Raw genomic sequence first — 21,316 nt, 5'->3', positions numbered from 1 at the left:
GGGAAGTATCACTCTAATGCAATTTCAATCATAGCAGGAAGCCGTGATAAATTGTGACGCAAGACTTACGTGCGCAAGCAAATAATTATTTCCTGGCGATGTGAGAGATTAAGAAATCATTCCGATCGAGGGACCGGGGGGGGGGGGGGGAGAGATTGGCAATATCCTCCGGGCAGCGTATCGGCCGCGAGAAAAGTGGAGTATCGGCCGCTCCGCTCCCGGAGCGGCTAAACGCGCGCCTAATGAGACCCATAATGGGACGCGATCGCGGCCGCTAGGAACGCGGAAACGCGTTTTGCTGATTAACGCCTTACGGAGCCACTGGCCGCTGGTGTCGCCGGCGATCGAGCGGCTTCTCCAGCGCCGAGCATCGACGGGACAATCGGCACGGCCGAACCGCGTGGCGCGAACTTCTTCCCACGTACTCGCACACAATTACCGGTAACCCATTTTTCCTCTCGGCGAGAGACCACCGTTCGGTGTTGCGTAATGAGGCCGATGAAGATTTATCGCCGACGCGTCGCGCCTTTCCGCGGGCGCGAATTATCCGGCGCGTTGCTTTGTAATCAGATAAGACCGCGTATAATGACGCCCGGAGATAGCGGTAGCAGTAACGAGCCCGATAACTCAGATAATTTGTGTAACAACGTCGAGAGTGTATCTCGAGCGGGCGGCGCACTCGAAGTCTCGCGAAATCGCGCGATGAAAGAACAATGATGGCTCGGGTCCGTCAGCTGTATATCGGCCACACCGACCGGGTCTAAAAACCTAAAGGGGACATTTACGCGCCAAAACAAAAATTTTGCTGCCGCAGCTAATCATGATTTGCTAAAAATATTTCGCTGCTTTAACTATAAGTTTCTAAACCACGGCAAACGGTCGCACCTAATACAATGGGCACAGTAGCGAAGTATTAGCTGTCACAACTAAATATTAACTGTCCATATTTTACAACTAAAATTTAGTTAACACGTGCAGTTTTGAGTTGCGGCGGCTACATTGCTTTCCGTGCATTCCTTCGGTTTTTCTTCTTAATATAACTGGTATAATAGAGTGAAACATTGCAAAAATCAGACTACAATTTCGGGGCCCTGCGACCGCGGTGGATCGCGACCGAGCGCGACTCTCGGAACGGATTGCTCTCGAGCAAAACGAGCGGTTTGCGCAGGTGATAGACGATGTGTAGTAGCCTGTAACGAGGCTACGTGCAGCCTCCAGTGAGTGGCAGTCGCCGGTTAACTGCCGCCTCCAACGGTGCCGCAATTTTCCGATGCCTCGGTTCCCTCGATTCTGCTCTCCGGCGCTCCATCCCAATGCCACGCGCGCCGTTATCGTTCTCTTCGGTCATTGATGTGCAAGGTGGAGGGACTCGCACCCACGCGCGAACCAGCGGCCCACCATCCGCGTTCCCCGGTCACGTCCCCGTTTAATAACTTACGGGGCACTCGATCGCGGTGCTCCGATAAATTGGAACGCAATGATATTGCTAATGTGCTCCCATTCGCAACGAGTGGGCGATGCTCCGCTACGCGTAGGCGCACAAACGTTCGGATTGTCAAGAGTGTAAAAAAAATAATTTCTTTATCAATAATTTAAAAACAAAGGGCGGGAAAGCCAAAGTCGATATTCGCGCTTAACCATTCTTATGTTCAACCGAACGTGAATAAATAAATGGTGCGACACCCTGGAACGCGCCACCGTTTACAGTGAAGATTCTGCGTGATTGTTATATAATAATCCCGCGGCGGCGATCTGTGCGTGAAACGCAACGTGTACGTAAAACACGGTGGCCGGAGACTCGACGATGACACAACGTTTAAGCGATAGACCCCGTGCGCATTGCCCCCAGGTCTGCAACCGGTGGTCGAAAGTGGGTTATCCGAATGGAATGGAACGGCAAGCGATAGCTATTCGATTTTCTCTACCGGTCGCTTCTGCTAATTCATTACACTCTCTCTTTAAAGCGCGTGCTGCCTTGAACAAAACACTCGTGAAATAATTCTTACGCGCTGCAAATCACGTTGCAGGAATGTAAAAGTCGCGTCGGCGCGTTATTAATTAATTACTTAAAATTGTTAGATACTGAAATCATCCCGCCTGTCTTTGCTCACGTAACGGGAGGTTTCGCAACCGTACTCACGTATAATACGTTCGCCCTAATAATATAAAGGTCCTTGCTATTATTATTGTTCGTCTAATTGCACGTCCTAGAGGTGCTCTGCTGCAACGCAAGTAGAAAGTCCCTCAAGTATTATTGCAGGCTAATCGCACATTAAACTGTCGTGTGCCGCGAACGCGATACTTTGACGCGAAGGTAATCCTATTCTAGCATAAATTTTCAAGAATGCTAATTAATTTTCTACACCCCGTACCGCAGATTGAAGTAGATAAACTGTCGCAATGCTTATTATCTCTTTATTGTATTAATCTCTAAGCTCTAAAAAAACGTGCATAGATATCGATCGCGGAATATTAAATTTAAATAACCGGCTTTGTCTTTTCAACCCTTTGCTTTTAAATTGGCGACAAAAAATTATTTTTTACGCTGTTTGAGATTTCTCGACAATTGCTTTAACGATATATCTTATATCGTCACCGAAATGACGATTGCGACAAGGTTTTCTGCTTCTGTATTATTGTATTAAGACGTTTCACACGATCCACTTTAAGCAGCCCACGATTACCCTCTTATCACTTGCACCTAATTAAGGTGCGTGTACGAGCCTAAAGCAAATTCGGAACAACATTTCTAAGGCGTGCGATAAACCGCGATAAATCGGAGGTGACGATAGCAGCCGCGAACAATCCAATCTCGAAAGTATCTATCCGCGATGAATGATCGCCGGTGCGTTCCGCGCGAAGCGTCGAGGAGGCTCGACCTGAGAATGAATCGGAATCGTCGGGAAGAAATGCACGCGAGGAGATTCTCGGCATCGCGGATGAAACCGCGGCACGTGTTAGCACGAAACCACCGTCGTAACGAACATAAGAAGTTACATCGCGCAGGCCGAGTGAAAGGATTCCTTGGCTCACACTTTTACGTTGCAACCTTCGGACGTGACGCATAAGCGTTATTCGTCATTTCCGCTTTTGCGTGCCGCCGGGCACTCTTTCACGATACACGAAAGTATTGTGGGGTTAGAGCGGCCAGTTTTTGCGGCCGCCAGATAAGATCAATGAAAATAAAATGTATTTTACCCCGCGGCTCTCCACTTGCTAGTCGTGGATAAAATTATTTCTAACGCTTTGTGCACCTACGAACCTCCTCCTGCTTTTTCATCCTTTTATCTAATTTTTGTTTCCCCATACAATCCGAAGTTGGATAATTTTATAAAAATTTAAACTTAAAAGACTAAATACTCCTTTAAAATATATCTACGTCTTCCTTCGAGACGCGTAAACGTGTCGCGAGCACATTCGATCCTTTTCGTATTCTGCGGCTTTACAGGCACCGCCTGCAATTTTAATTCAATCTCTCGAGATTTACTCTCTTGGTTGCAGAGAATGTCCTTCAACAGTAATGGAATTTCTCGTTAGCTTTGCTGCAAGTTCGCTCGACGGACGCCCCAATTAAATTCTGCTAACCATGTTACATACAACTCTAACAAATGACAGACCTTACGAATGTAAAAAGGGAAATCGATGACAATTGATTAACAACGTACTCATTTATCTGTCGCGTCTTTACTGAGTCTTATCGATAAGGATTATTGTATATGGTTGGATAACATGTGATGTAGTATCATAGCGATAATTACGTAATTTTCATCAAACCCCGAGGCGGAAATCCTGAAGGGAATCAAGTAATATGTAACTGTATGCAAAAGTAGATGGAAGATCCATCGAGTGCAACGAAGCGCGGAGTCTGAAATGAATGGGAGCATGTCCCGCGGTTAGAAGGAGAGAAGGTACCGTAAGGAAAAAGACGGCCGATTCAAGTGAGCATTGGTTCCGTAAAAGGATTCTCAATTTGCGGTCTTTTATACGAGTGTCTACTTACAGCTACAATAAATCTCTTTAAACGGCAAGTAAATAATATTTTCATCAGAGTCGTTCGCGAGAGGGGGGGAAAAAAAAGCCCACGTCAAATAAATCGATAAGATTCGGAAGGAGCCGCGATAAAAAGTAAATGCCGCAATATTTCCGGCAAGCTAAATTTCTAACGTGCACATTTATTAGCGTGCAATTTCGCGCACGAAAAACTTTCCCAATTTTTTTACATAACGATGCTATTACTATAAATTTATTCGGTACCGATGCTATCATTTCTGCAGGCAGAAACTTCCTTTCGACCAAACCCTTTGTGAAAGTTCGATTTTTTTAATTCTACATTAGCGATACCGTTATTGGTAAGAGAAAATTCACTTCCGCCGTTGCCTGACGCACAGCTCTCATCATTTCACCGATAAAGAAGCGGTTTCTTTCGCACAGGTTTCCTTTTGGACGGAGGCTCAACGTTCTTTTGACAGAGCTAGAAAAAGTGAATCGCGCGATGTGTACAAGGATAAAATTATCCCCGACCGATCTTCACCGCAAGACAACAACTAGGAAGATTTCGCGGGGATAAGGCTTTCGGGTTTAGCTTAACGGGTTCTCTCGCTCACCTCTGACCTTCGAGCGCCTTCGGCACTTTTCCTACGATTCACTTAGGCGCTCCCATTGAACTTGTCCCCGATACCTCGGAGCTTGCTAGTCACGTTTCCTCGCCGTCCTCTCCGCGAAACGTAATTAATAGGTGCTCCATTACCGTGCGTGACCTTCCTCGAGCGAACGTTCGTTCATCTTCTCGGATTGACCGACGAGTCAATGACTCGCAAAGGACGAGACCGAGTTGACGCGCGCGTCGCGAAAAATATCCCTGCTGACGTGCGAATTTCACTTAGCGCGAAAACTATGGGACGTGCAATTTGACGCGGTATCAGCGGATCGTAATTTTTCCACGCACACCGTCCTTTTGTATCGAACGGACAGAGTTGCGGCGCATAGTTGGCTGCAATTTCCTCGTAAAGACACCTTTTCACGGATAATTACAATTTTTCCCTCTTGGAAATGTATTTAACCGCGTTTCCTTCTCGTGACGATATAATTGACGTATTGGAATGACGACCGGGAATGTCGTATATCTGTAATTTGTAATCTGTAAAACTGATCCAAAGTGCTCTATATAAAATTAAGTTGTCCGCGCATTTCGCGGATACGTACATATGCGCAACGTCGTTTCTTCTCGGCGACCTACATTCGTCAATTACTTTTCACCGCATTCAGTTCTTCTCATTGAGCAATGTACCGTGCAGGTCTTTTAATAAAGACCCCGGCATCCACTTCTCGATAGCATTTGTATAGGTTACGAGGAGAATTACGAAAGACGTGCCGTAGAAGAATTTCTTTTTGCGCTTCCGACGTAGCCTTCATAGAAAATTTGACTCCTTGTGTCTCTTTTTCTCTCTTCTTTAATCTCAGCTTCCGTCCTTTCCTGCAAGTAGGTGTGTTCGATCGCTTTGTCGTCTGTACAGTTTCGCGCGGCATAGTGTTATCGTGATTCAAACGACCTAGATTGTAACCATTATATAGACACATGTCCATTATTATCGCTACGAGGTGTATCTTTTGGCGGCGCTGCAGCAATTTCGACGGTCGATATCGCCCTAAAAGTACTCACGTCTCAGGAACAGGACCTTCGCTACTCGGAACTGAGAAGTACCGAGGAAATGAGACGTCTCGCGTTCGGCAACGATCACGGCAAGAACCAAAATGTACCACCCGATCTTTTACCGCGTAGGGTCTGTCAGAGATGCATTAGAAACATAACAGTGAATTTTTTATCAGATTTTTAGAATAACTTGTAACGACAGTACTCAATATTATTTTCTTCGTCATTCTTGTAGATTTAAAATACTAATTCGATCAATTAAAGGGACTTTTGGTTAATTGTGACATTTTGATGTTTCACCATACCAGTCTAAAATCGTAAAAATTTAGAAATTGTAATAATTTATAAAACTTTATAGAGAAAACTTAACAATCTTGATTCTAGATAATTCTGGCACCAAATGGTTGAAAATTTTATCGCGAATGATATCACGCGATATAGAAATTTCATGCCAGGTAAAACTCAATGAGTGCCTTTAAAGTTCGACACAGTGAAGGAATGCGTTTATCGAGATGTTAGCGAGCACGCCTTTCTCAAGGAGGTATTTCAAGGGACAACCTTGGGTGAGAAATCGATATCAAGCGCTGCTTTTGTAGGGCACAAGGTAGCAGGTGAATACGTAACAATCAGCCACCCTCGGAAAGGCCCACCCCATTTAATTCCACCCATTCCAGTTTTCTTGTTTCAGAATATATTTCTTTCCGCGGAACTTCATAGAACTAAACTTGGGTCGGTAGAGCTAAACTCGGGGTGTATATATTCGGTGCCTCAAGCATTATACCCTGTCTGTCAACTATAAATTTTTGCAGCAAATTTTTCTTGGCCAAACTAATGTTTATTTATGAACGGTAAACAAAATTTAACTGCATAATATGCAAATCGCAGAAAAATTTTAAAAGAATTCTATTCCTTATTCAATTTTAAGTCTCATTTGACAAGCTTGAGAGTCAATTACAGCGACGTTTTCAACGTTGAATATTAACTATTTAGATTCATTAATATTTCCACATTAAATGAAAAGTGGACTGCGAATTTGACAAAAGATTTATAATTGTTGCGGAGTGTACGGTACTTGTGGGGCAAAATATACACAAAACCGAAAACACGTGCATCGTGTTTGCATGTAAATGCAAACGTGTAAAAAGAGCGAATAAGAAATCCAGTTTCGTCCGCATTATGCATGAATTCATGTTCAAGATTAGATAAGCGATAAGTCCGTATTTATAACGTCATTGATGTTGTAATGAACTGCCTTATTACAGGTACTGTTACGTGTAACTCGCCGACAGCTTAAAGCGATTGTACATGCATAGCATACATGCATAGTCAACATTCGTACACTTTCCCTTGAATCTCGCGACAGCCGTGTATGTATAATTCGACTGCTTTTCATTATCATAATGAGGCCCGTCGATAATTACGCCCGTCAACTCGGGGAGTTTCTTCATTTAATAAATGGATCGGCAAATTTTAATTGAGGAAAAGTGAGGCACAAGTATGGTCGGAAACCCTGTTATCGAGAGAATCACTCGCGTGATTTGGCGACTTTGCACAAGACGATCGAATCGTGTGCTCATGTTATTCTTAGTAACAGCGTCAGCGCGGATCAATAAGAAGACGGAGGTATTTCCGAATGTTATTAACATTTTGTTTCTGTTACTGTCCTGTCAGTAATACAGGAAGACGGCGATCAAGTGCTTCAGCAAGTAGAGCACGGAGTGAGGAACTCACTTCCTATAAATACCAGCCGCGCACGGGTCAATCGATTTTCTGATCACGTCTGTGACGTTCGAGTACACACGGCGGGATGATCTATTTCTGATATCTCATGCGCTTTTCTATCGGGCAATGTCCTCGACTAGATATCCCCTACTTCCTACTTCCTCCAAATTCGAGTCTTTATTCAAGAAAATAAAATTTCGCGTACCTCTCTACACGGTACTATTTTAGACTTTTAAAGCGGACTCCTCGGATGGCGACGATCCAATTGATCCATTTGCACGATCGACGACAGACGAAGTATCTCGAGCATACCAAGTTTTAAAGGGAAATTCTCTCCGTGTACGAGATAAATAGCGAATTTATATATTTAAATAAATTCTAGCCTAAAATCACAGATCCGCATATTAAAGATCCAGAGAAAGCACGTTCGGCAAGAAAGTGGAAATCGCGAATCAGGTTCTCACTGTTTATCACCAAGTTATCTAATATCTAGGTATTACACATGAAGCGCCAAAGTGGTTCGATATGGGAAAGTATCGGCTGTGCAAAAGTATCTCGAGAGATTTCCTTTCATTAAAATATCTTTCGATGTTCGCGTTCAAGCCGTTCGAAAACCGAGACGATTCCTCGTGCACGCGCCTCCCGATAATCGAGCGTTTCGCCGTCGAAGTCAGAATGCGCGGCGTGGTACACGCGTCAGAGAGTCACTGAATGACTGCTAACGCTGACAGAAAATATTGATGAACGTCGCATACATAATGACGAGCGACCACGCGATACATGCACGCCGTCGCGCGTGTCTTCTCTCGCGCGCGATTTTTACCGTAAACTCTCTCGAAAGCGAACTCGTCGCGCGACCCGCTTTAAATCGCGAAACTTTCGTCCGCGAATGATTTCTCTGCAGGTGCACGGAAAAACGTTCGCCAAATTCGCAGTGTTTTTCTCTCGTTCTCTCCCGCGGCTTCTTCCCCTAGTCTTGTCGCTTAATCAGTAAAGTTGTGTTTTCGAGATTGTAAAAATCCTTCGTTTTCAATATTGTCGCTTTCCCGCTGACTTATATAAACTGATATCCACGTTGATTTCAAGACCAAACGTTTTTCGTGAAATAGTGGAACGGATTATACATATGTGCGCATTTATGTGATCGTACAATTGGAACAAATCCAAGAGGAATGATTTAACTCACATAATCGTAGGTCTAAAAAATAAAGACTTTTCGCTTCGTCGGATTAGAAATCACACTCATACATTTTACATTGTGTGATTATCTTAATCAATGTAAATCGTGCAATCAGCTAGAATTGGTCTGCTAGGAATAATTAACGCGCCAGCCGCGAATGTGTGTTAAGTCGTCGATTTGGATTAAATCGACTGGAAATTGGCAATTAAGTATACCGCGGGCTTTCTCTAACGGGTCAATCTTTTTTTATGAATGCATTTATTGTCGATAGAAATCGGATTTTCAGGCAAGCTGCACTACAAACCGAGTTTTTTTTTATTTCTCTCGAAAACAACTGCAATAGAAGATGGTTTATCGGAAGATAAATCGAAGTAAGGTACATTAAGCATCGCGCGTATCGTAATCGTGAAGAAATGCTTTTGGAAAACGAAGAAAGTCGGTGAATTGAAATGAACGAAACTAATTCGCTGAATATGAATTTGTCAACCTTAAAAATACAGTTTAGACAGTATTGGTACATTTAATAGAATAGACGCATCTAATCTTCCTTACTCTAAACATAAATATCTGTTTGTAAAAACGACTTTGATATCTAATATCTTCAATATGATTTAATAAGAGGCCTTCGACTTGGACTTTCAAAAGCCCATAAAAGTTGCATGCTTTTAGTGCGCCAATTTAGATTTTATTGAGCGATCTGAAATAGCTATCACCTCACCGAGCTCGCTCGTATTCATAGCAAGCATCAACGATGATCGGTTCGATTACAGATTAAGTTTCCATCGGCGCCGCGCGTTACACTTTAGAGTAGGTGCAACTCTCTTGCTTTCGTCGAGAAATCTGCACGTATCCTCGGTGACGTCCCCGTACAAGAGAAATGGCTCTTGCACTTTCTTTTTCCGCCGGGTCATCTCTCTTTTTCTTACCGTTAGCCCTGTCCATAACCCGGTCGTGTGTACGCTGACAGGTCTTTACTGACGACCGTGTTATCTGACATAAAAAGCTAATTATGGGAAAGGGCCGGAATATTGCCCACTTTTTACAAAAGCTGATTAGCCTAGGATTAAAATAAAGAAAAACAAAATGAGTAAGGTAACTGTCAGACTCTCATTTTATTTTTACAATGCCAAAATCAACGAATTTTTACGTCCAAACTTGAGCACAGACTTTACAATTGATGTAATCAGCATTAAATTTTTCAAATAAAAATTTAACTTTAGATAAAATTTTGTGCTCAAAATCACGATTAATTGATCTTTAATTACTGACGTTGCACTATGAGCCACGTAGCGTTAACAATTCAGTGGAAGGAAATTAGAAGAGTAACAAAATTAGAGCATTTCTGACCGTACATAAGGAATGAAGACATTCTCTGGAGAAATATAGATCCGGCTCCCGTTGCGCTTAAGGTCATAATCGCACAGTTATTCGGAGAAACGTTTTCCTGCCTTAAAAATATAATATCGGATGACAGAGAAAGAAAGGGGTGGCTCTGACAAGATTTATCTGTTTGCCCGCGACATGTCTACTCACCTAAAACCCGACTGCTTTCGCGACTTATCATACGTGTGAACAGTTCTGTTGGGGGAATATGGGAATTCGATGTCCGAAATAAAATTAAGTCCATTCCTGTCGCGGGGAGCTTGACGGGCGTCGATGTTCAGTTTATCGGAATCTTTTACACTTTGTAAAAAGAAGACGTAATAGAAGAAACCTTGACCTACATACCGCGTTCGACGCCGATTTCAGAATAGAAATATGTCGCTGCAAAAAGGATCTCCCGTGCTCTCACGGTTCCAATAAGACTGAGATTATATAAAGTGTAGAGACTCGGCTTTTTGAAATGTTTTATCTACAATTGTTTTCGCTGCTTTGCACCGCTGAGAAAAAAAATACGCATACTTCGGATTATAATAGACACGCACAATTCTCAATCTTTGATTTCTACCTTTATCGCCTCAGCTCAGGGCGGAAAATGAATTATTTGCCGAGCGAAGCTGAGAAATTTAACGTGCGCGGATCCCATGCGTGTCTCCAGACGTCTGTAGATTCGCTTTTATATCGATTAAGCGTAAATCAATCAGGCGCTCGTTGTCGCGACAGGTGGTGCGTTGACAATGCGTAGCATGTCCTCCGTATGTTTCCATCGTGTGCTTTCGCGCGCCCCAAATGCTAGGCCTTGGAAGTGAAACGATGCTAAGAGGGAACAAATCGTGCGGATCATTAAAGTTAATGAGTTATAACGCGACGAATGACGCGCCTCGCCGTCAAAATTGCGCGCTGTTACACTCGGCCGCTAACTGTACAGGCTCCCTGCTAGGCTGCGGGACGCTCCTGTACGCACGCTCATTCTACTTATCGAGATCATAATTTTAACTCGCCTCGCGCGAACCCATCGTCGATTAGATGCAGCGCTAAAATAATGCATCTGCCGCCTCGGTGTGGCGCGCGGCCGCTTTCTCCGCGTTCTCTAGAATCCAAACGTTCCATATCCCGTAAAGGAACACGTGTTACACATACCTGTGTACCACGTTAGCCACTTAGTCAATCAATTAACTTGCTATCGCAAAACTAACTGCACGTGCGATCGCAAAATTTTACATCCGTCGGTGGCTTTACGAGACGTTTCGCGTCCTTCTGTTTTTCTTATCATGTATTTAACTGCAAAACTCTGATAACGATCTCCGATCGCGGATAACGCTCGCCCGAATTCGCGATAGCGTCCTAGTTGGAAGTTCATCGCGGTGCATAGGTGATCGATGCACGCAACTATCAACTATCAACGGCTAGCGCAAGTATCAGCCAAAGTCGACCTCGATTTTGGGATTCCAATCTCAAATCGATGATCCACTTCTCTCTTTTCTCAACGTGGCGCAATGAGGTCAAAGTGCCTCGCGGACAGTCTCGATGCAATCTCTTAATTGCATTTTGATCAACACGCGAAATTTACATATTTGACGATGTTACCTTCCTACTTTCACGCGATAAATTTACATTTGTTACACGATGCATCACAAATATCCGACGATACAAATAAGTAATCGAAATCGTCTTATGTCTGTAGTGTAATATTAATAATTCTCCTGAATTTTATACACTCCGCCTTAAGGCTACGCGGAAACAAAATGATGTTGTATCAACAAGATCAGTGTAATTGAAATGAAATCGTTTGAAACAACATCAGTATTAATGAATGAAAAACAGATAATTGTCTTAATTAAAATCCATAGTAAACGCAATTGCGTGAATTATTTCTGTTTGTGGCAGCCCGTGACGTTAACGTTCAATTCAAGCAACTTTAGTTTTCTTTTTTTAATTCAACAGCATTTTGTTCCATGTACTGAACTATGTGTCGATTAGTATTTGATTTTGAAACGCTGTTCTTGTCGGGCGTTTTCGATGCTTGTTAAAAATTTCTTTACTAAAACTAACGCGGACCGTCCATTATAAATTGCATGGAAGGACACGCGACGGGAGACACGTAAAAGCATCGGTGTGATGCACGTTGTTACTTGCGTCATCAACTGGACTGAGAAGTGCCGTCGTGCGATGCCCGCTGCTATTCTCGGCAGAATGTCGGTCGGCAGAAAAATCGTGGGTGAAACCGGACGAACTCGCAATGGCTCCAAAGGGATCTCGTGCGAGACGTGATGAAGATAATGCTCGAGTTGACTCTGGCCCAACGGTATCAAACGACTTCGTCTGAACCATTTATTAATACAATTAAGACGCCAGACGACGCTGGCGTCACGCTCTCGACGGCTCGATCCTTTTACTGACAACACACACACACACACACTCGGACTTTGATATAATCAATACTTTTCTTCGGATCAAAAGAGGGCTTTCGTATCTTCTTCCCTTCAGAAGGAAGTCCGCGCGACTGAGCGCGGACGTGTGACTCTGTTCGTTGATGCATTATGTAACTGCAGTTCATCTAGATCTTCATTTACATCTCTGCGTGAGAAAGAGTTATTGTTCTCCGCTTTTGTAAATGGAAAAGGACAATAATCGTTATTTAAAACGCAAATTCTTACGCACTTGCGTAAATATTTCTGTTTTGAGCCGCGCTGTATTTACCTGTCTATCGCCCGCGACACGCGGATTATCGGGGGTCTTTGTGCCGTAGATGAAAGATGTATCGTATCAGTATGAGGTTTTACCGCGAGATAAGGCCTTTAAAAATACTGTCACGATACACTTCCTGCTTCTGAAAGATACGACCGCGGATTCCAAGTGCTCACGTTCGCGATAAATAAGGATTTCTCTGCTCGCGTTTAAATACATGGGTGCATCAGCCTCCGGAATCGTCCTTCGGCCGAAGGATTAGCCGTGGCCGAACAACCGGAACGCTTCATCCATCGATTACGACGAGTGCTAACTATCGTATTCGATCGAGCTTCGGCAGCCGTCGGACTCGGATATCATTCTCTACTTGCTTAGGTCTCTGAACCTGCTTTTCGTAATCGACAAGTTCTCGAATCAACGACCTGATTTTAGATGCCACCTGTGCGGACATAACTATATCAATCCATGTACACTAATGCGATACGCGTTACTATATCAGTTTTCTGTTTTCCCTCTTGAACTAAGCCTTCCTTGTAACCGCCTCTGTTTGATATCTCCACGCAGTAGAGCTTTCTTAAATAGCAGTCGGAGAATTCGGCTTTCTTAATTTTTGTACATATAAAAACTAGATATTTGCAGGGGAACTTTCGTAAGAGGAATAAGGACGCAATAATAACGTTGCCGATATTTATGTACGCTGGCCTTATCGCGAGTATTATGATTATTATTTATATGTATATTATTATACGCGGATAACCGGCGAATGACATGACGACTTTTGCATAATTCGCCGATGACTCATAACCGCATACTCTACGCGTGTGTAGAGCCACTTTACGTTGAAGTTTTCTTATCACCCGCCGCACAATAGGCCACGAAGCCGAGCTCCTCTTTCCGCGAAGGAATAAAATATGAAACCGTAACTCACTTGACCTAATCGGTACGATTTGTACGAGACAATTTACTTAATTGTAAGATTTGTTTCTGTCTACCGGAGCCGTAGAGATGTTCGATTATCCTGTTTCCGGCAAAGGAAATTAATTTTGTAAAATCCACCAACACACTTTGCACACGAACCGACAATTTCATTTTTCGTGCCTCGTGGAAATACGATCGGCACAGTTTGTCGCGGTGACTTGCTTTATACAGACGGTGTTCCACATCGTGGAAAATCCAAGATATCTCAGCATCCTGATTTCGCAAACGAAAAATCTATGCGCCTTATGTAATTGCACCGTTTTCTAGACTCCGATGGTATCCGGTGTGCGCGAAACAAATAACGACTCTCTTTCTTCAGTTCCCACGACGTGAATTCGAGCGACTTCCCGTTACGGTGAGAGAGACGCTTGTGCCCTCCCTGAAGTCCTTCATTGTGTCTTGACTGGCTGTCGTCGATCGAACGGCCTCACTGCAAATGCATCCACAATCTGGCAGCTTGTTGCACGACGATAGTTATCTTCAAGGTCGGTAGCGAATCGTCGCGATTTAATATTTCGTTTTATGATAACCTGGCGGGATTAGGCGCGTGCGTTGGAAACGTTTAAGTTAATTACAACGATTCCGGTCCCTGCTCCGGTCCCAAGTTGGAACTCTCTTTGCGAAGATAAATTCGACTCTCGATAAGCTTACGTGTAATGGAATGTTGAAATTTGTTAAGCGAGAAACTCTTTCATCTACCAGTAACGATCACTTAATTGTCTCGCGAGAACGTCTGGCGAATTAAATTCTCCAGGCGCCTCGCAGTTCCCATTCGGAATCGCACGAAACTTGGTACGTAATTCTGGTTCGGACAACTCATTTAGCGCTCGTGTTATGCGATCTCTCATAAATTGCTTTTGTTACAATACGAGTAACCGCGCTGCTGAGCGAAACAGATTCGCGCGCGTAGCCAAGTACAGCAATTGCAATCGCGTAACACAACTGATGCAACCGCTACGGGATAAATTTTGTGATTCACAAAACTTGGAGGGTAGCATTTAAACGCAAAGCGAAGTGATTTATCAAAATTTTCTTTTCCTTTTAACGGAATGTACGTGTCTGCTTTTACACAGAAGTTAATTACGCGCATGTGTTCTATTAATACGTTGCATTTCTTCGGTCTTCCCTTATTCGTTCAGCAATTATTTCCGCCCAGCAGTTTTACCGCGAGTCTCGAAAACGTGGCACTTGTATATCTTTTATCAGTGCCATGTCGAAGTTATCTTTACGTTTGAAGAACCCTTGGCACCATTCTTTGCGCGTGATAATATTGACAGTTTGCCGAACCTCCTGAACAATAAATGTGAGAAATACGTCGCTTACAATTAGTATCTTTTACCTCGATCTCGCGTACTTGTTTAATAATTTCATGGTAATTCGCTTCGCGCGATCTTTCAATGCACCATTATTGTCGTCACGCGTTAACCGGCATTTTACCCTCGTGCAGTACACACTAATCTTTATTATTTTCGGACACGTTTGCGCTGAAAGGGTATTTTCGTTAACGACTTGATGAATTTATTTATAGCTTTTCCGATTGAATTACCGTAGCAAGGGGGTTTCCTCCTAACTTCTCATGTCTTCGCGAAGCTATAAATACGACGCTGGAACGATGAGTTGTTCGGGTTCCACATCGGCGCGAGAAACGCTATTATACCCGGGCGCTTCCCGGACAGGAGAGTAACGAGAAACGCTAGGCTGATTGCAATTAATTGTGCAACGCGCGTGTGCGGCGCGGCGGTGTACGCGAGAAACGGAAAACGAGGGAGCAGGAGAGGAAAAACGCCGGAACGGCGGGCGCCCGTAATTTCTAAAACGAAACTCCCCGCCGTGCACGACCGCTGGATGGACTCTCATTGGCGTTACCACCTGCCGTAATCCCGGCACCGATGGGTATCGAACGTAACCGATGACGCGTTAATTAGACGACTCTATTCGGGTCAGGTTTCGAGAAACTGCCGCGGCGCCGTTATAGAAAACGGAATCGAGAGATCGCAATTTTCGCATTTTCATTCGGATTATTGAATAGTACTGCTTTCTCTTTAACGGCTGTTTAAAGGCCAATGTCCACGATGCTAGAACTTGGTCCAAGTTCTAGCATCGTGGACATTGGGCTTAAGATAGCGATCGGGACGGATAGTCGCGAGAAATTTGAACGAAGGGGATATAAAGTGACCGACAACATATTTCGTAAAAATAAAAATTGAAAAACCTCATTAAATGAGAAACGCGTTACGGAGTTGTGAGGGGGGCGGGGGGATACAATAGCGCCGAGAGACAGTTGTGTCGAATAATCAGCACGTTTTACGGCGCGCGATACTCCTGTCTTGCGTACGGAAATACGGTAATGTTACTTCCACCGGCCGAGTGGAAGTAACGCATAGTCGTAGCCTTTAATACAGGTATTTGCCCCGGGACCACGCGCGCGTAATTTGCACTTGCCATTCAGACCGGGGTACATCCTCATTAAGCCGATCAGACTGAGTTTGCATGCATTATCCGTATGAACATTACGGGACACTCGAGTTAAGAGGATGTGGTGCGCGACGCTCTGAAGTTCCTGAATAGCCAATCGGTACAGTGTTATGGCGTTTCCGCGAAATAATAAAGTCGAGGATGAATAATACATCGTCATAAGCGGGGCAAGTGTTTGGCTGCTCTTTCGGAAATCCATCGCGCGACTGGCGCCCCAAATTCGCGTTGTCCCCGTAAGGAGATACGGTGCCTGCGTCAAGGAATTGACTCGATATCTCGCCGGATTAAATTTGCATACAAGGTTAGCCGAACTCTGATATTCTAATGCTTCGCGTACAAAGTTCAAGAGACCGCGCGATAACGCTCCGAGATCCGCGAATGTCGGAAAGTACCGATCGCGATACCTTCTGGCGGCGGTTAAGCTTCGCCCGCATTTTTGTCATTTTCACTTGCGACGCTAAAATCCGGCGCGTTTCCGTGGCCCGTGCGGCATAATCGCCGGTGGATTTATAATAGGATCGGACACAAATACGGCCTCTCGACCCATCACGCTCTGCTCGACAAGGAAGCCAATCCCTTTATACCCCTACGCGATCGGTAGCCTAATCAATAGAGACAAGAGACGCGCGGCGCACCTTCTAATCGCTCGTTTGCCATTTCTCGTGAATCCCTAGGCCGTAAACGCGCCCGGAATGTGACACGTGTGTGTCTTAAGAGAGTCCTATAATTTACATACAATATGCACATACGGGATTTCGCAGCTTGAATTTGGATAAACTATGAACTGGACGAGACGTGACAATCGTTACGAATGATAATATAACAAACTGTTGCAAGAGAAAATTTAATTTTATAAGGAAAACTGTGTTACATCTGCACAATTAATGAATTATAGACAAATTATTTAAAAATAATTCTTCTGGAGTAGCGACAGAGACGCTTTTTGTGAAAAATATAAATAAATAAAAACATTTTTCGTGAAAGACTGTAGAAGGAATCATCGACAGGAGGAAGAAGAAAGAGATTGATGCGAAAATACGAGCTTTTGGCTATTGACGGTAACGAGCGTGCTCGGCTTCAAGATGACATGATATAGCAATATACACATACGTGATTACGACATTCGTAATTAAGATACATAATTAAGATATGCTGACAATCGTACGTAGCACAGTCGATTAAATTTATTTATAAAAGGATACAATAGTATACGCATACACACGAGATATCAATCTTAAAGGAAATATGAAATAAAACCGTTTTAACATTTATTAATGAACGGAACATTTCGTGAATTAGGGATATTTACGAGAGTGTTACACTGCAAAAACATTTACGGGGAAATGAAACACGCGGAATGTGACGCACGCACGTCCGACGTGAAATATTTATCTGTGATATAAATAATCTCTGCTCGCTAGAAAAGTGAAAGACCGCGACGCACTTGTCATAACTTAAGTTCTGTCTTGTTAGAAAAAAATAATACGAAAAGACCTGCAGAAAGTCGGAAATTACTTGAAGCGGCAGATTTAAATAAAAGTTTCGATAAAGTATATAAGCGTAGGATCGAAGAGGCTGCAAAAGGAGAAGCTCGAAGTCGAAAATTGAGACAATAGGCTGTTGAGAAATGTTCACTCTCGTTTTCATTGCATTCTTGAGCGTGTCGCAGATTCAAATTACCGTTAGATAATACGCGTGAGTACTGACCTTGGTTACAGTCTGATGAATGCCAGTAGTTTTACAGCAAGTAAGACGGCGGCGCAAAAAGATTAATTGGAATGTACAATTAAGCGATATTACCGTGACGTGCTTGTTACCTCCATTAATCGACCGGGTTCATTATCCTCCTCTGTCTCTTTCTCCCTCCTCCCTCTCTATCTATCTATCTATATATATAAAAAGATGATGCTATCGCCATATCTTCCCCTTGCTTCTGAAAGTAACATCATAAATGTGAGAGATAAACGCTCTAGCGTTTGTGGTGAATTTTAAGTAATTTGAAAGCATTCTAAGTGCCGCAGTTGCGGCCTTAAATATTCATAATCGGGGATAATTGAAAGATGGAAAAGGAAACCTTGCTATTTTCACTTTCCGGCACTTGCGGTAAAGTTTAACGAAACCTTCGAACGCGTTAGATAATTAAACAAAACTTGGAGTATTTTCTATCTGCACTCTTCGAGCATGAGGCATCCTCCAGCCTTGACCAGAGTCGCAATTCCATGTATATAGATACAGATATATATATATATATATATATATGTATGTGTGTGTGTGTGTGTGTGTGTGTGCACCTTCAATAGCCGCACACCTGAACGGAGGCATAATTAGCACTATATGTAAATAAGCTTTTGCGACGAGTGAATCTTTACGTAAGCCTATCTTCGTTTTATTACGTTGGCCTTCGACAGCAGTCGTCTTCGTATCCGAGGAGGCGCATCGATTTGTCGTTTCTATCTGTTTGCCGAGATGAGACGAAATCATTAATATAAATAGCTCATTGACTTCGGGCTAACTTTTATTATAATCGATTGGTTGATGGCTTACGGGTGACAAAAATTAAATGACTTCTCTTTCCCCAGCTACACGCCAGCGATGTTATTATTTTGGCTTTCAGGCTTTCGCGGCTGTTGTCTTCTTATAGTCTTCATGGCTTCCGGATGGTTGCCGCGTCTGTTTGCAGTGTGGTGCCATGTTTTGTTTCTCAATTCATTAAAGGATAAATTATTTTATTCTCTTAATGCACGCCTGCACTTCATTTGCCAAATATTTATTTCACTCTTGTATTTTAATACTCTAATTCGCGTAAAATAATGTCGAGTTAATTATCATATTACCGTTGTCGCGTTGTTAACTATTTTAAATAGGTCGATGTATTTGTTACACACCTAGAATAATTATCGCATTCGGATATTCAGTTTACGTAATTACATTGCGTTTAAGTGATTTAATCTCGTTTTTCCCTCCGCAGTTGAGTGCGAATTACTTGATTGGTGCTCCGTCTGCTAGGTAGCTAATTTCTCGCTCAACGATTTGCCAAAATCCTTAATCCTCCTTTTAGAAAAAAAACTTGCGCTACATTAAACAATTCGTAAAATAATAACGGAGTAAAGGCCAAGTCTTCGGCGCTCGAGTAAACGTGTAGGAAATACACGGCTGGACGGTGAGAATAATCTGCTCGAGATAAAATTACGGTGGAAGAAGTAATTCGATTATCCCTTCCCGTCGACGACGGGAGGGTTAACGGAGAATCCCTCGGCAGCCTGTTACCACGGCGTGTCGCGTAATAGCAGGTATTCTTTCTCACACGATCATTCATCGCCGCCGAGAGCGCGTTGCGAGCCTTCGTCGGACATCAGTCCATGCCCGGCCGTCGCGTCGCGTGGATCGCGCAAACGTCTGACGTACGGCCGACGTACAAAGCCGCGTTTATTTATAAACCCGCATCCGGGAACGTCCGCGCGTCGCGGATACAGCCGGGTTTTCCTCCCAGTCGCTTTTCCGCAGTGTTGCGTGTGGCGCGTGAGGTTGCGTGCGATCGTGCGTGCCAGTGAAATCGGGAAAGGCATTCCGTTTATTTCGTCGCCCGATCATGCGTCGCCAAGGTAGGAGGAGTCTGCGCCGCTGCTTCCGGACTCGTTCGACCCGCGTGCGCTTATTCAGCGCGAAACTCGCCCCGGGCCAGTCTACGTGAAATCTGAGACGTTCGTTTTGCGCGCTTCCGATCCTAATCCCGACTACATCCGCCGGACTGATCCAGGCGGTGATGACAGGGCTCGAGTCCCGTATCCGTTTTCGAAAAGCCGAGATCTCGATCGGCCGCGTTTATCTACCGCGGACTCTCGACGAGGAAAATCCCGACGCCCCCGAACTTTCGGAACCGTCGATTGATAATTCGAACTTCGCTCCTCTCGCTCTGGGAAATCCAGCCGGTTCTTTATTCAAGGTGGTCTCGAAGCTGCGCGAAGTTCAAGTCATCGGGCGCTCAGATATGGACGGTAAATTACGGGCACTTGGCGCAATCGATCGAGAAGACGTGCGCTACGCGCAGTTCGTTAGCGCGTGCCGCGGCTTCGAGAGGATCTAAGTGCGTGTGGCTGGAGAACGTTCCCGCAAGGTCGCTACGAGGTAGCACTCGCGTCACTTATCAGGCCGCTCTTGAATAACGACGAGAAACTCGTCGCCACGTCCGATCGTCACTTTCGATCATCCCGCGTGCTGTATCGATGTCGATAGCCTCGACGTCTGAATTATCCTTGTCATCTAAATTTATGCGACACGCTTGATTCCCCGAGATCGTACACCTCCGCGCTAACTCGTGGATAAAAGTACTCCGAGTGGTGTGCGCGTACGTTAGATCGGCTGACCTTAAGAAACGCTAAACATGGAGTTCCCTTGCACGCATCTATCAGTGCGAGTCAGTCACGGACACGCTTCGCTGCGGGCGACATCCTGCAGACCTGTGTGCGTTGCTCTCGCGCGACGTGCGCGGATCTGTTTTCGTAACGCGTCCGACGATTCTACGTTTCATCTTACTCGCGAGTTCACAAAGTTCTCACTCGACGTTCGCTTAGCGAAACCGGTTAACGTCGAAGAAAGCTCATCGTGTGGGAATGACGATTTTTTTTATGAATAAACGAATCTCGTTTGAAGTGTCACCCAGATGCTAAAAGAGCTGGCACGTAATTTAAAAATTGTGGAAAGACAAGGCTTGGAAAAATTCGCAACTCGTGAAATGTTTCTATAACGGGACGAGAATTTCGTTATAATTGCGAGTATTTGCAGCGGATATGAATTAACGTCGTTCGGATTATTTTGCAGGTGCCAGAAGTCGGCGAATGAATAGAGCCGCACGTACACATTTACGTCCCGCGTCTTTACGCGCACGATGAAACGCGACGCGCGAAAGCGTCTCTCTCCTAATTAACGTATTTCGAGAAGCGTGAAATCTTCGAGGGTTGCCGAAAGGTATACCTCGCTGCGTCTTTTCTTTTTGCTCCTTTTTGCCGAAGTTTAACGGCGAGATCTTTAAAACAGAGCGTAATACAGAAAAAGCCGCTGGACCGTGTTCTTCCTCGTGCGAACGTGTGTTAACGACGCGCTTCGGTGCGCGCGTTCACGCGTACTCACGCTCGAAAGACCTCGCCCTTTTCTCTCCTCGGGCAGGATCCCTTCGCAAGATACCTGCTTCGCACAACCTGCTTGTGCTTGCGCGCACGGTCGACGCTACCTCGGGCCTAAATCTC

At 44.3% G+C, this 21,316-nt stretch overlaps 1 protein-coding gene across 9 annotated transcripts in view; it reads left to right on the top strand.

Moving 5' to 3' along the window:
* The window catches only part of LOC105561753 (protein kinase C and casein kinase substrate in neurons protein 2), a 54,335-nt gene that overhangs the window by 7,789 nt on the left and 25,230 nt on the right, over positions 1 to 21,316 (top strand). The window contains exon 2 of one of the 9 annotated variants that reach the window (XM_012012023.1): positions 13,918 to 14,083. The exons of 7 other annotated variants lie outside the window; for them this stretch is intronic. The gene's annotated coding sequence lies outside the window, so the exon portion shown is untranslated. Of the gene's footprint in view, positions 1 to 13,917; positions 14,084 to 19,432; positions 19,676 to 21,316 lie in introns of those variants that run through there. One more of the 9 variants, XM_012012024.1, reaches the window with a different exon arrangement.

Source organism: Vollenhovia emeryi, unplaced genomic scaffold (assembly GCF_000949405.1).
Source record: "Vollenhovia emeryi isolate VEMERY1.0 unplaced genomic scaffold, V.emery_V1.0 DF939201.1, whole genome shotgun sequence".
In the NCBI taxonomy this organism is placed as follows: domain Eukaryota; kingdom Metazoa; phylum Arthropoda; class Insecta; order Hymenoptera; family Formicidae; genus Vollenhovia; species Vollenhovia emeryi.
This window is presented reverse-complemented; position numbering and strand designations above follow the sequence as displayed.